The following is a 15,021-nucleotide window of genomic DNA, read 5'->3' on the forward strand; positions in this document are numbered from 1 at the left end:
AGGAGATCTTCACAAAGGCACACAGCTAATGTGCAACACAGCTAAGATGATCCCTGGCTCCCTGGCTCCTCATCCCTTCACTGTGTCGTTTCAAAAACAGGGTCAGGAAGGTGGGCAAACCCAACTGAGGCATTTGGGCTGTAGAAATGGAGGGAAATGGACAAGCAATGCCATGGCTCAAGTCATAGAATGTCCCCGGAAGAGCTTTGGAGTTTTTGTGGATTCCCTGACACTGTATGAAAACGATGTATCTCGGGGCGCCTGGGTGGCTCAGTCGGTTAAGCGTCCGACTTCAGCTCAGGTCACGATCTCGCGGTCCGTGAGTTCGAGCCCCGCGTCGGGCTCTGGGCCGATGGCTCAGGGCCTGGAGCCTGCTTCCGATTCTGTGTCTCCCTCTCTCTCTTCCCCTCCCCCGTTCATGCTCTGTCTCTCTCTGTCTCAAAAATAAATAAACGTTAAAAAAAGAAAAAAGAAAACGATGTATCTCTGTGTGTGTGTTGGCACATTATTTTAGTGAGCAAGTTCATGGTTCTCATTTGATTCTCAAAGCAGTTCTTGGCCACAGAAAAGTTAGAACCACTGGGATAAAGAAGTATCAGCAGGACTTGGTAAGCAGGAGGATGTAGGCACAGACATTCCCAACAACACTGGTGTGCAGGGACAGGTTGAGTGCTGGGACAGAAACTCCCTTTGCTAGAACTTCTCCATTCTTGGACATCTCCATCTAGGAGCAACCTCTCAATTTCTGTTCACCCCAAAAGCAAACCCTGAGAAAGTCGGCACGCTACACAAATAAGATCCTTTCTGTATGTTTGGTTACACGCAAAAGATCGGAAGGCACTGATTTAGAGGAAAGGGGGAGAAAGAACCATATTTTAAGAGCACAAGTGAGGTGGAGGGGCACCTGGGTGGCTCAGTTGGTTAAGCATTCGACTTCAGCTCAGATCATGATCTCACATCTCGTGGGTTCGAGCCCCACGTCTGGCTCTGCGCTGACAGCTCAGAGCCTGGAGCCTGTCTCCCTCTCTCTGTGCTCCTCCCCTGGTTGCGCTCTGTCTCTCTCTCAAAAATAAATAAACATTAAAAAAAAAAAAAAAGCATAAGTGAGGTGGAAAGAGCCGTTCAGTATCCAAATGGCTCCCAAGCTTTTTCTGCCCCAACACATCGGAGGACATAGAGAGGGCACAAACCACCAGGGCCATATCACGATCTGATGTGCGAGTAACAGCTTCCAAGGTTGATATTGTCAATGCTCCCCAATGCTCCGTCACCCCTGAGCCCACCCAGGAGGCCACCTCCACCTTTGGTAGAAGTCCCTGTATACACCAACAATTTCATATCCCAGACACTTGCTTCTTGTCTGCCTCTGAGCTTTCTCTGGCCCCAGTATCACATCAGTTCACACTGCCAGGGCTAACCCTCACTGAGGACGGGAGTTAGTGAATAAGTGCTTCGGCGTTCCCACCCTCAGTGGGACAATCCTGAGGTGTGTTTTACACAGCCTTTCAGAGCATCCCCAGTGGGATGCCCGCCCCCCCCTCCCCGCCCCACCTTCCAGCTGCCCACAGCAGTCGCCTGCTCACTGATGCATCCTTTATTGACATTTTCCATACCTCGTGTCTCAATTTCCCAACCACACACTGGGCTTCCTGGGACCAACTCCAAAATAAACTCCATCCAAATCCTTGTCTTAAGGTCTGCTTTTAGGGGAACCCAAGCTAAGACAGTCAGTCCCCTTAGAGATCGTGTGTCAGCCAAGAAGTGTTGCTAAACAAGCAGGACCTCTGGCAGACTTTGGCGCCTATCTTGCCAGATGCACCAAGAGCATGGCCCGGTTGGGGATGGGGTGCTCACAGGACCCTTGTGGGATGAATCTAAAGCACTTCAAAACCGGGGGTGGGGGGGGGGGAAGCATTCGTTCAAATCCTTAAATGAGAAATTCTATCACAGAGGACCTTGTAACTAAAATGGCTGCGTGTAGTGGGGCCTATCCCGGGATAGATTTAAAGCAGAAAATTTCAGAGAGGCAACTTATAAATAAGCCTTCAAAGAACAATCTTGTGCAACCAGGCCCTCTGCAGAAGGTTGTGTCCTGGCTGAGGGGGAGAGGGGAGTCAAATTCCAGCCTGCATTCTGGTCACCAAGCCGCGCACCTGTGTGAAGGGTCTACCTTTTATGAGAATTTTTTTTTTAATTAATGTTTATTTATTTCTGAGACAGAGAGAGATAGAGCATGAGTGGGGGAGGGGCAGAGAGAGAGGGGGACACAGAATCTGAAACAGGCTCCAGGCTCTGAGCCGTCAGCCCAGAGCCCGACTCGGGGCTCGAACTCACAGACCGCGAGATCATGACCTGAGCCGAAGCCGGACGCGCAACTGACTGAGCCACCCAGGCGCCCCAGGGTCTACCTTTTAAAATGTGCACAAAGGTGGGTTATTCACACACGGCCCCGTGTGCATCCACCAAGTTCTTTGCTGATTCACTCTAAAACATCAGCTAGGTTTCATCCTCAGATCCAAACTATCATTGCCAGCAATATATTCTTTATAACAATATTCCACTGATCTAGAACAAAAGCAATTCAAAAGCCCCGGGGCTGTTTGTTGTAATGGAATTTTCCTCATGTGAAAAAGTAAGCACTGCTGTCGTATTATTAATGGAGTTTATCCTTTTTTTCCACCCAGTTGACAGCTTTAGTATCGTGTTGGCACAATTTATTCTGCTAAATGATTAGAATACTTCTCTGTCACATTTCTATCTTCCTTTTCTAAATTGGAAATGCGTGTATTCTTGCCGCAAAGTCCGACATTTAATGAGATTTGAACTTGTTTGCTTTGTGTTGAATGGGCTTAACCCCCCTGCCAGTGCCCACTCCCAAGTCTTTGTGTTGGGGAGGCCCCAGTTATGGGGGCAAATGGATGGTTATTCTCAGCAATAAAAATGAGCAAATAACGTGAAAGCACCCATCCCTCAAAAAGCAGAAGAGTGACCTCTGTTTGACCTTGAGGTCTGTGCGCTGAAAAGTTCCCTAACAGACAAAACAAGCTTTGAGCCAGAAAGAAAGAGAAAGATTGCTTACTTTCTGATTACTTTGTTTAAACCAACCTCCTCTCTAGTTTATAATCCTTTACGGGAGCATATTGAGGAGGGACAGTTTAAGGTCTGTTTAGAGCGGAGAAGAATCATGAAATAAACAATTAATATTTAGGAAAGGGGCCCGGAACCCTTTTTGTAGGCTTTTTCTTCTCCCCATTTAATGAATAATAGCCGTGGTCTTAGGCGTCCCATTTATTTCGATTACTGTTGTCACACATTCAGCGGTTACACTCTTTGTGCTATTTTGGACAATCCGAAATTAGGGGAATTCATTGGAGTAAATAATACCATGATTTCTGCTGGCATGAGTCGTATATAGAATATATGACTGTCCGTTCCAGTAACAGGAGAGCAAATTCAGCATTTACATTTTATCCTGGCAAAGTGGTTTTGGAACTTTTGCCTTGGGCAATTTTTATTTTATTATTATTATTTTTTAATGTTTATTTTGAGAGGCCGGGGGAGGGGCAGAGAGAGAGGGAGACACAGAATCCAAAGCAGGCTCCAGGCTCCGAGCTGTCAACACAGAGCCCGATGCAAGGCTCGAACCCACGAACCGCGAGATCATGACCTGAGCCGAAGTCGGACACTTAACTGACTGAGCCACCCAGGTGCCCCTGCCTTGGGTAATTTTTAAAATCAGTCAGTGTTCCTTCTCTTCCAGCAAAATACTCTGTTACATTGCAGTGTAACAAGCGGTTGCCACTGCTCCTGCCCAAGGCTGATCTGCACTGTCCAGCTTCTAGGCTTCTGCTCAGGTTAGTACCTACTGGTGGGAAGTCTTTGCCAAGCCTTTGTGTCTATTGATTCCTTCCCATCCTCAAAGAGGAGCTCAAATCCTTGTTCTTCCAAGCAGCTTTCCCAGGCTACCTTGACATCTTCTCTCTCTCCTCCAAATTTTGGCAACCCACTGCTTGGCCCCTCTCAGTATACTACTGACTGTCTTTTCAAGCCTAAGGTTCATATTTCTCCAGGTAGATTTTAACATCCTAAGGCAGAAACTGCCTTAGGAAGTTGCCACCCAATATCCATTCTGCCCCACTTTTTAGTAACACGGCCCCAGTTATTCAGGGTGGCAATAAACCCACACAGAAACTACCCTCTCCGGCCTACTGTGCCAAGCATGGTCATGTGACTCAATTCTGATCAATGGGACATAAGGAGAAATGTTTTCTGGAACTTACAGAAAGACCGTGAAAGGAGAAGAGATTCAGGTGGAAGACTGGACCTTTTGTCTTTTCCTCCTTCTACCTTCTCACTGCCTGAGATGAAGAGGGGGATGGCTAGAGCTAAGAAAGCCACCTTGGACCATGAGGAGACCTTCCGGATAGATGCCATGACCAAGGATAATGGAGTAAAAAATAGAACCAGACAATGTCCAATGACTTTGTGGAGCCACTATTCCATCCCTGGCTTATCTCCTCTAGACTTCTTTTCTGGGAAAGAATAAACCTTTTATGTTTAAGCCGTTGATGTTCCACACAGTCAAATACACTTCTTCTCTGGCCCAGCTTCTTAAGGGCAGATCGGCTTTTTAATCACTGTACCGTGAGCAGTGCCTAACACAATACATGACACATTCTAAACAGCTATTTGTTGAAACTGGAAAATATTTTCCTTTTGACCCATAACAATTCTCATCCTCATTAATAATAGAATGGCTCTCTTTAAAACCACGCCTAGGGGCGCCTGGGTGGCGCAGTCGGTTAAGCGTCCGACTTCAGCCAGGTCACGATCTCGCGGTCCGTGAGTTCGAGCCCCGCGTCGGGCTCTGGGCTGATGGCTCAGAGCCTGGAGCCTGTTTCCGATTCTGTGTCTCCCTCTCTCTCTGCCCCTCCCCCGTTCATGCTCTGTCTCTCTCTGTCCCAAAAATAAATAAATGTTGAAAAAAAAAAAAAATTAAAACCACGCCTATTGATCTCCTGCTCCAATTTCAAAAGTTGATATTGTTCCCACTGCATAAAATTTTTAACCTTACAGATGAAGTCATTGTTCATTTGAGAAATAGAAGAGATTGCAAGAAAAAAAGAAAGAAGGCCATCATTAGGTCACAAGTGGACTGAGAGAAGTTGACTGCCGTGTGATCCAGAGGGGCCCACGTGAAAGGTATCCTGGGGGAAGGTTAAATTCTTCTGGTTAACTTTGCTCCATTTCAGGCAAAGGAGAAACAAGGCATTTGTGTACCTGTACAATTCTTTGTAGCCGTGTCTTCTTTCATTAACTTGACCTTCCAATGCTGACCTCCCTGAGTCAACATCTGTGACCTGTGATATGAATCCTAGTCATCAATCAATAAGAAGTACTACTGTAGATTTTGAACCACAAAGATTTTGAACTGCAAAATATATGAAAATGGTTGTTGAACTGTTCCTAGGGATCTATCTGTAAGTTGACCTTTGACAAATCATTTAGCTTTCCTTCGCAGCCCCTGGCCGTCTAGAACATTGTCATATACACGTGTACCAGTTCTCCCCCACAAATGTGGTTAGGATTAATGAGGTCACCGTTTCTAGATGCTCTTAATGGTCCTTCCATGGAAAAGCATTTTGCCGGCACAAAAAATTATTATTGCCCTATTATCATTTCCTAGAACATTGATGGCTGCCAACCTTGAATAAAATCTCATTTAGAAAGCAACACTCTTCCCCATATCTTTCTCCTGCCTGTAATAATTCTTAGGAATAAATGGAGGGAGAATTGTGTTCCAAAGCTGTAGAGCACATGTGGCAGATCATAAGCTTTGTTATTTGAAGGAAAAATAAGTTTAAATTCAACTTTATATTTTTTCTTTCCATTCACCATTTCCATGGTCAATATCAAATTTATGTACCTTGAGAGCAAAACAAAATGGGAAGCTTAAACTTTGTGCTCTTAAATTTCTAAAATGTAAAAATTCAAAACTAGGAAAAGACCCTCAAGAGACACCTGGGTGGCTCCACCAGTTAAGCATCCCACTCTTGATTTCGGCTCAGGTCATGATCTCACAGTTCATGGGATCGAGCCCTGAGTCAGGCTCTGTGCTAACAGCCTGCTTGGGATTCCTTTCTCCCTCTCTCTCTGCCCCTCCTCCACTTGAACTCTCTCTCAAAATAAATAAATAAACCTAAAAGGAAAAGGAAAGACCCTGAAAGAGTATCCGATAGTTATTCTTCCTTCGGAGAGATGAACAGTGAAATTATCAAGGATAAGTTTCAGTCCACTCCATTCATAAAGGTCTCTAGGAATCAGGAAATCCTTTGTTTTGCCAGAGAGCCTTGTCTAGCATTTTCAAGTTCTCTTTCATATTTGACCAGAATAGCTACATCTCCAGCCCCACAAGTGCCCTAGAAAAATAGTCCTCCTAGAAGAAGGTCACCAATACATGGAATCTTTTATTACACATGTGTGTCCTATTACACACAGTGAAATGGCAGGCATTGTGGAAGGAGAATTCCATGGGCTCAGTTTCTGACTTGCTATAATCTTTGAACGTAAATAGGCACATCTACACACAGGACACACAAATAGTTGAGTTACAAAAAAAACAAAACAAAAACAAATCAATAGCTAAGTGGACAAAGAAGCGTCCATGTCTTACATAAGCAGCCTTCTCTTCCTTAGCCAGGTCATGAATTGTGCCCTGGAAACTCATTTATAGAGGGGAGTGACTTTTGGGACAGAGAGAGACAGAGCATGAATGGGGGCAGGGCAGAGAGAGAGGGAGACACAGAATCGGAAACAGGCTCCAGGCTCTGAGCCATCAGCCCAGAGCCCGACGCGGGGCTCGAACTCCCGGACCGCGAGATCGTGACCTGGCTGAAGTCGGACGCTTAACCGACTGCGCCACCCAGGCGCCCCATAGAGGGGAGTGACTTTTCTGTAAAATAAGGGAACATTTTTCCTAGGAAAATATTCCCCAAAAGAGAAAAGGATTAATGAGAAATTAGGCTAAAATCCAATTTATTTGAAACCCATATATACAATTAGTTCATTCATTCGCTTTATACCCAATTACACCCAAATAATTATGACCCAAGTCCTTAGCAGACTACTTGCTATATATCACCACACACATCCCCCAGTGTGTTTGAGAAGCTCTTCCTCAGTCCGCACCTCGAGGCTCAGCATTTTCCTGGACACAGCTTTCTTTTGTTGACTGATATTGCTAACAATCTCTGCCAGAAGTTAGGGTTTCCACTTTTCCTTCTAATTCTTTGTGCCAAGCCTGAGTACTATCTCTTTCCTAATTTCCCCCACCAGCACTGAGACTGAGATGGAACATTAATAACACCTCCCGAAGGTTGTAAGAGAGGTTGAGAGTAGAGGCAGGGTGTTCCATTCAAAACCAACTTATGGGGCGCCTGGGTGGCGCAGTCGGTTAAGCGGCCGACTTCAGCCAGGTCACGATCTCGCGGTCCGTGAGTTCGAGCCCCGCGTCGGGCTCTGGGCTGATGGCTCGGAGCCTGGAGCCTGTTTCCGATTCTGTGTCTCCCTCTCTCTCTGCCCCTCCCCCGTTCATGCTCTGTCTCTCTCTGTCCCAAAAATAAATAAACGTTGAAAAAAACAAAACAAAACCAACTTATACTTATTTTCTTTTTTTTCTTTAATGTTTATTTATTTTTGAGAGAGACAGAGTGCGAGTGGGAGAGGGGCAGAGAGAGAGGGAGACACAGAATCCGAAGCAGGCTCCAGGCTGTGAGCTGTCAGCACAGAGCCCCACACAGGCCTCGAACCCACAATCCATGAAATTATGATCTGAGCAGAAGTCATATGCTTAACTGACTGAGCCACCCAGGTGCCCCCCCACATTTTTTTTTAAAGTTTACTTATTTATTTTGGGAGAGAGAGTGTGTGAGTGGGAGGGATAGACAGAGAGACAGAGAGAGAGAGAGGGAATCCCAAGCAGGCTTTGTGCTGTCAGCGCAGAAACTGATGCTGGGTTCGAACCCATGAACTGTGAAATAATGGCCTGAGCTAATATCAAGAGTCAGGTGCTTAACCAACTGAGACAACCAGGTGCCCCTATTACTTTCTAAGCCCAGGTGGCTCCCAGGCCATTCTTCTGGCCTGACTTCAGGCAGCTCACTCTCTACCACAAAAGTGCTTCAAGTCTTTCCTTTCTATGAAGAAAGGATGTTCCCACCATCAATCATGTTGTAAACAGGTTCATTTTTAGTTAGAATATAAAACCGTTAGAAAACTCTTGGGGCGCCTGGTTGGCTCAGTCAGTTGAGCATCCAACCCTTGATATTGGCTCAGGACGTGATCCCAGGGCCATGGGATGCAATTCTGCACTGAGTGTGGAGCCTGCTTAAGATTCTCTCTCTCCCTCTGCCCATCTCCCCCACTCGCTCTCTCTTTCTCTCTCTCTAAAAAAATTTTTTTAAAAGTTAGAAAACTATTAAATGAGAGAGATAAAGGGAAATTTTATTTTCCTTTTGGGGACTAGAGATCAGTTTTCCCAGGACTTGTAAATGTGGAAAGACCTGGAATACCAGCCATTTTGATACCAATAGGATGAAGACAACCGATAAATAAGTTCAGAGCCCAAAGAAGTACAGGGAAACAAAGCTAGAGATACTGGAGTGGATCAATTTTAAAAATCTGTTTTAACATTTATTCAATTTTGAGACAGAGAGGGAGTGCGCAAGTGGGGGAGGGGCAGGGAGGTATTTCATCCCACAAATGAACAAAATTTTATCATGGCACGAATATTTGTGAGCATGAAGTAGTTGTGGAAGTTAACATGCCCATATACATGTAAACACACATATACACCATTCATACATACCTGTTTAGAATGAGAGAGCATATAAAAACAGAAATAAAAACCTCTACGTTATTTGGACTGTGAAAATATTGTTCATTGCAGAATCACTGATCATTAGAGTTACATTTCCTTTCTTACTGCTTTTTGTTTTTCTTAAAATTTCTGTCTGCCTTTATTTTTATTTAAAACTACTTACTGGGGCACCTGGGTGGCTTAGTCGGTTAAGTGTCCGATTTCAGCTCAGGTCAGGATCTCACGGTCCGTGAGTTTGATCCCTTCGTTGGGCTCTGTGCTGACAGCTCAGAGCCTGGAGCCTGCTTCGGATTCTGTATCTCCCTCTCTCTCTCTGCCCCTCCCGCATTGACACTCTGTCTGTGTCTGCCTCTCAAAAATAAATAAATGTTTAAAAAATTTTTTAAACTACTTATCAATTTATATAACTAACGCAGGAAATTTTCCCACATCACTGTTTATACTTTTTCCATAGTTATCTTTTCCAAAACTTTCTCTATGCATTTGTATACGTGTGTGTGTGTGTGTGTGTGTGTGTGTGTGTGTGTGTGTGTGGTTTTACATAAGTGTTATAACATTTACATATGGTTTTTGACATACTTTTTTCACTTAACAATATGGCTTGGGGATCTTTACACGTCAAAGAAATATAGCTCAATTATTTTCTTTTAATTCTCATCTAAGTATTGGTATGCTTGTATCACAGTTCTGTTCATTTGTTTGGTTTTTGTTTTTCTAACTGTGTTAGATCCCAGGTGTACAAATGGATTGACATGATCTGATTATTTATTTATAGCCAATTTGGGGTTTTATTCCTTTACTTCCACTCTTCTCCCATCACCATAGACATCTACTCCTGGGTATCCAATGTCTATATTTCCAAACCACCTACCATATTTTTATTACATAATATATAGCATTATTTAATCAGTTTAATTTTTTAAGTGTATCTGTTTATTTTGAGAGAGAGAGGGAGAGAGAGAGCAAGCATGAGAGAGCTTGCAAGCAGGGGAGAAGCAGAGAGAGAGGGAGAGAGAGAATCCCAAGTAGACTCTGTGCTGTCAGTGGTAAAACCCATCTCCAGACTCAAGTTCATGAACCGTGAGATCATGACCAGAGCTAAAATCAAAAGTGGGACTCTTAACCCACTGAGATACCCAGGAGCCCCAATAAGCTTAATTTTTTTTATATAAAAATGGTATCACACTGTATGTCTCTACAACTAACTTGCTTCTATCATGTAAATTATGTTTGAGATCCATCTACATTGATAAATAGGCTTGTTTACTCCTTCTAACTGCTGTGCAATCAACTCTCATATGATTAGACCACATTTTATCGATCCATATCCCCCCATGACTGTCATTTAGGTCATTTTCAACTATTTGCTATCACAAACAGTGATACAATGAATGTTATTGTACATGTCTCCTTGTGTACCTGTACAATCCATAAATTATTTAACCATATCACCATTGATGGACATTTAGTTTGTTTAAAATTTTTATTATTATAGATCTTTTTGTCATATGTGCATATATTCCTCTAGCAAATTCTGTGTAAGTAAGATTCTTACATAAAAGGGCATGCATTTTCAGAATTTTGATATCACTAGATTATCTTCCAAAAGATTATATTCTTTTAAATTCCCAACAACTGATTATTAGATATCAGTTTTCTACATGTTTGCCTGCACTTGATATAATCAATATGAAATTTTTGTCTACAACACAGTTAAATAGTATCTCATTATTAAGATTTGCATATCCCCAATTGCCTGTAAAAGTGGGGTATCTTTCAATGTCTTCACTGGCTTTTTGTTTTGCCTCTTTGTAGCCTTTGATCATTTTTCTTATTAAATTTCTTTTTTCTTTCTTACTGACTATCTAACATATTTGTGATATTAATTTTTGTTACTGTAGGTATGATGTAAATCTTTTTCTAGCCTTGCTTTTTATTTTACTTGGTTATGGTGTGTTTTATAAGAACACGAGTTTACTTTGAAGTAATCAAATTTATCACTCTGTCCCGTAGAGCTTTTTGTTTGTGAGTCTTTCTTGCTTTAGAGAATTTTCCCTACCCCATGGGTTGCAAATATTTGCCCATATCTTCCTATGATTATGTGTGTCTGTGTATGTTTGATTTAAACTATCTTTCCTTCTCAGTAGTTGTATATATTTGTCTGTGTTTTCATCTAATACTTTCATAGCTTATGGGTTTTGTTAAGTATAGCCTTTTAATCCATTTGGAATTTAATTTTGAGAATGGCATATGGCAAAAATGTAGCTTTTCCCCCCAATTATTCCAACACTATTGAATCTAAAATAACACTCGTATCATATACTACTAAGTTCTTCATACAGACAAATTTATTTCTATAGTCTCCATTCTGCCCCATTAATCTATTTATGTATGTCTATGCCAAAACCACACAATTTTAATTGCTTTAGTATTATAAAATATTTTTATATTTGATATGGCAAGTCCTAATGTCTATTTCTAGCAGTTTAGTAGATCAGATACCCTGACCAGCTTCTTGCTGCAAGACAAGTAAAAATTCTGAACAAATTAGATTTGTTTTCAATTTTAAAAATAAGTTAGCAAGAAAATTACAAAGAGTTACACAGGCTAAATGAGTGAAAGGAGAAATCCCAGTGGAATACCAGGTGTGTTATTGTCCTCTTTTATGACCTCAAGCTTCCATTTTGACATCCTCTCGAGGCCTAGAGCATTGAAGTTCTTCCAAAGTGAGGAAAATGGGATAGAAGACCCATGTATAAAGCTAGAATCTAAAAGATGAGTTAGAAAAATCAAGCCCACAGAAAAGTACAGTAAGAAAACGGATCTGCTTCAATCTTAGTAGTGGGTGGGAGGGGAAATAAAAATATCCTCTGAAAATCTAGAACTACAGCTAGCTTTTCCATTGGTGTGGGACTCAAATTCACATGGCCTATGTTTCCTGAGAAACCTCAATCTGATAATGTATTTTTAAATAGTTTGAGGGCAAATATTACATGGATACCAAACCTTGACAAAGACTGCACAAAGAAGAAAGCTACAGACCAACCTCACTTGTAAATATCAGTATAAAAACATGGAATAAAATGTTAACAAGCAGAGGCAAAGGGTACATTAAAAATAATAATTGGGGTGCCTAGGGGACTCAGTCGGTTGAGCGTGCAACTTCGGCTCAGGTCATGATCTCACAGTTTCTGAGTTCCAGCCCCGTGTCAGGCTCTGTGCTGACAGCTCAGATTCAGATTCTGTGTCTCCCTCTTGTCTGCTCATCCTCCACTCATGCTCTCTCTCTCTCTCTCTCTCTCAAAAATAAATAAACATTAAAAAATTGTTTTAAATAATCAAATGATGCCAATTGCATGAATGAAAAGACTCCCATATTAGGAATCTATGTGTATAAGTACATATGAGGAGAAAAATTATATGATCATCTCAACTGTTACTAATAAGGATTTACAAAAAGTAAATACCCGTTCGTGGTTTTTAAAAACATTACTCAAAATATAAGTAGATGATTTATTTAACATGATTAACATGATTTATTCAGAAACCAGAATCAGTCCAAATGGAGAGCACTGAAGGAATACATGCTGAAGTCAGAAACAAAACAAAAATGCCCACTCTCACCCTTGTTATTTACTATTGCCCTGAAGATATTGACAAATAAAATTAGATGAGAGAAAGTAAGGAACTTTAAAAGAGATCGTAGAAATGTCACTATTTTCAAATGATTTTATTTTATTTTTAAAATTTTTATTTTTGAGAGAGAGAGAGAGAGAGAGAGAGAGTGGGGGGGAGGGGCAGAGAGAGGGAGACATAGAATCTGAAACAGGCTCCAGGCTCTGAGCTGTCAGCACAGAGCCTGACAGCAGGTCTTGAATCCATGAACCACGAGATCATGACCCCAGCCAAAGTAGGACACTTAGCCGACAGAGCCACCCAGGTGCCCCTCAAATGATTTGATTTTATATTTAAGAAGATCAACTGAAAAATTGCTACAAATAATAAAAGAATGCAGTAAGTTACAGGATATAAAATTAATATAAAGCTATATGAAACAATACCAGTTAAAAATTAGAGTGGCAAGAAGACCACATCTGCAATAGTAAAAACAATGACAAAAGGATAAACTACTTAATAATAAACTTAATAAGAAATATGCACCTTTGTGAAGAAACTTTCAAGACCCCACTGTTGGACACTAAAACAGAGCTGAACAGTAGACATATACACCATGTTCTTCAGTAGAAAACGCCAACTTGGCAAAAAAGTGTATTCTCTGAGTCAATTTATAAATTTAACCTTATTTCCAGGAAATTGATAGGTTGGTTTTAAATTCATTCAAAAAATAAATAAGCAAGGGTAACCAGGGGACCTGAGCTGGCTCAGTCCGAAGAGCAGGTGACTCTTGATCTCCGGGTTGTGAGTTCGAGCCCCATGCTGGGTATAGAGATTACTTACCTAAATCAAAAACTTAAAACAAAACAAAACAAAAAAAGAGTATATTAACTACATTGGAATTAAAAAAGTTAGTTAAAAAAAAAAAGTTACTAGAAATACTCTGGAAATGAAGATATGGTGGATTTATCCCAAACAGGTATTAAACCATACTAATAGATTCCCCAAACAGTGTGATAATGGTGCATGACTAGACAGGATAAAAGAGAAAAATAGAAGGTGCAGAAATAGAACCAAATACAGTATCTCCAAAAACTTAGTATATAAAAAGATGGCAGGGGCACCTGGGTGGCTCAGTTAAGCATCTGACTCTTGATTTTGGCTCAGGTCATGATCTCGAGGCTTCTTGAGTTAGAGCCCCAAGTCAGGCTCTGTGCCGACAGCATGGAGCCTATTTGGGATTCTCTCTCCCTCTCTCTCTGCCCCTCCCTCCCTCTCACTCTCTCGCTCTTTCAAAATAAATAAACTTAAAAAAAAAAAAAGATGGCAACTCAAATCAGAGTGACAAGAAAGAATTTTAAATAAATACCTGGGTAGCCACTTGGAAAAAATAATGTTGAATCAAGAGCTCTCATCACCTACCAGGAAAAAAGGCAAATATCTAAAATGTTAATATTAAAAGAGGTGCCTGGCTGGCTCAGTTGGAAGAGCATACAACTCTTGACCTCGGGGTTGGGCGTTCAAGCCTCACGTTGGGTGTACAGATTACTAAAACAAAACAAATAAACAAATGCTTTAAAAAATCTTAACGTTAAAAAACGAGGGTGCCTGGGTGGCTCAGTCGGTTAAGCATCTGACTTCGGCTTAGGTCATGATCTCGCAGTCCGTGAGTTCGAGCCCTGCATCAGGCTCTGTGCTGACAGCTCGGAGCCTGGAGCCTGTTTCGGATTCTGTGTCTCCCTCTTTCTATCTCCTCCCCTGCTCATGCTCTGTCTCTGTCTTCTCAAAAATAATTAAATGTTAAAAAACAAAACAAAACAAAACAAAAAAACAAAACCAGAGAACTATCAGAAGAAAACATGAGTGAAATTCATTAAGTGCTAACATGACTTAAAACACCGAAAACACATACAAAAAGGCTAGTAATTTTGACCACATAAGTGCATGGGAAAATATACCATAAGCAATATTGAAAGGCCAAGGTAAACTGGGAAAATGTATTTGTAATTTACATCATAGCCAAAGAGTAAATTATCCAAATATGTAAGGAATAACAGTAAATCAATGCAGAAAAGACCAATAAAGCTCGATACTTTCAAAGAGAAATGAGCAAAATACAGGAAACCGAAAGTTCACAGAACAAGGTAGACAAATGGCCCTTATGCATATAAAAAGAAAGTAAACTTTCCTTAGAACTCATAATAAGAAAAATGCAAATTGAAACTAAATTGAGGTAATTATTAAATTAGGAAAAACCCCAAAATTGTACTGCAGTTTCTGTTAGCAAGGCTGCAGGGAACCAGGTCATCTCCTATGTTAGCAGTAGTTGTGAAAAACAGTACAACCCTAATAGAAGGCAACTGGCACTATTTCCCAAATTTACAATGCATTTACCCTTTGACCTGGCAGTTTCACTTCTGGAGATTTTATATGTTCCCCTACTCACTGACAAAATGATGTATGTACAGGGTAATTCATTGCTGCGTGATTGTCTGCAATGATAAAGGAAGGGAAACAAGTGCCTATCA

The 15,021-nt window shown here is 41.4% G+C and overlaps 1 long non-coding RNA gene across 1 annotated transcript in view; it reads right to left on the reverse strand.

The window, feature by feature from the left end:
• Nucleotides 1–311: 311 nt before the first annotated feature.
• Nucleotides 312–15,021, reverse strand: part of LOC147580952 (uncharacterized) — a 324,096-nt gene continuing 309,386 nt past the window's right edge. The window contains exon 3 of the long non-coding RNA XR_015251241.1: nt 312–433. This is a non-coding gene — a long non-coding RNA (uncharacterized LOC147580952). The remainder of the gene's footprint in view (nt 434–15,021) is intronic.

Source organism: Puma concolor, chromosome B2 (assembly GCF_028749965.1).
Source record: "Puma concolor isolate L17-30 chromosome B2, mPumCon1.1.hap2, whole genome shotgun sequence".
NCBI classification, from domain to species: Eukaryota; Metazoa; Chordata; class Mammalia; order Carnivora; family Felidae; genus Puma; species Puma concolor.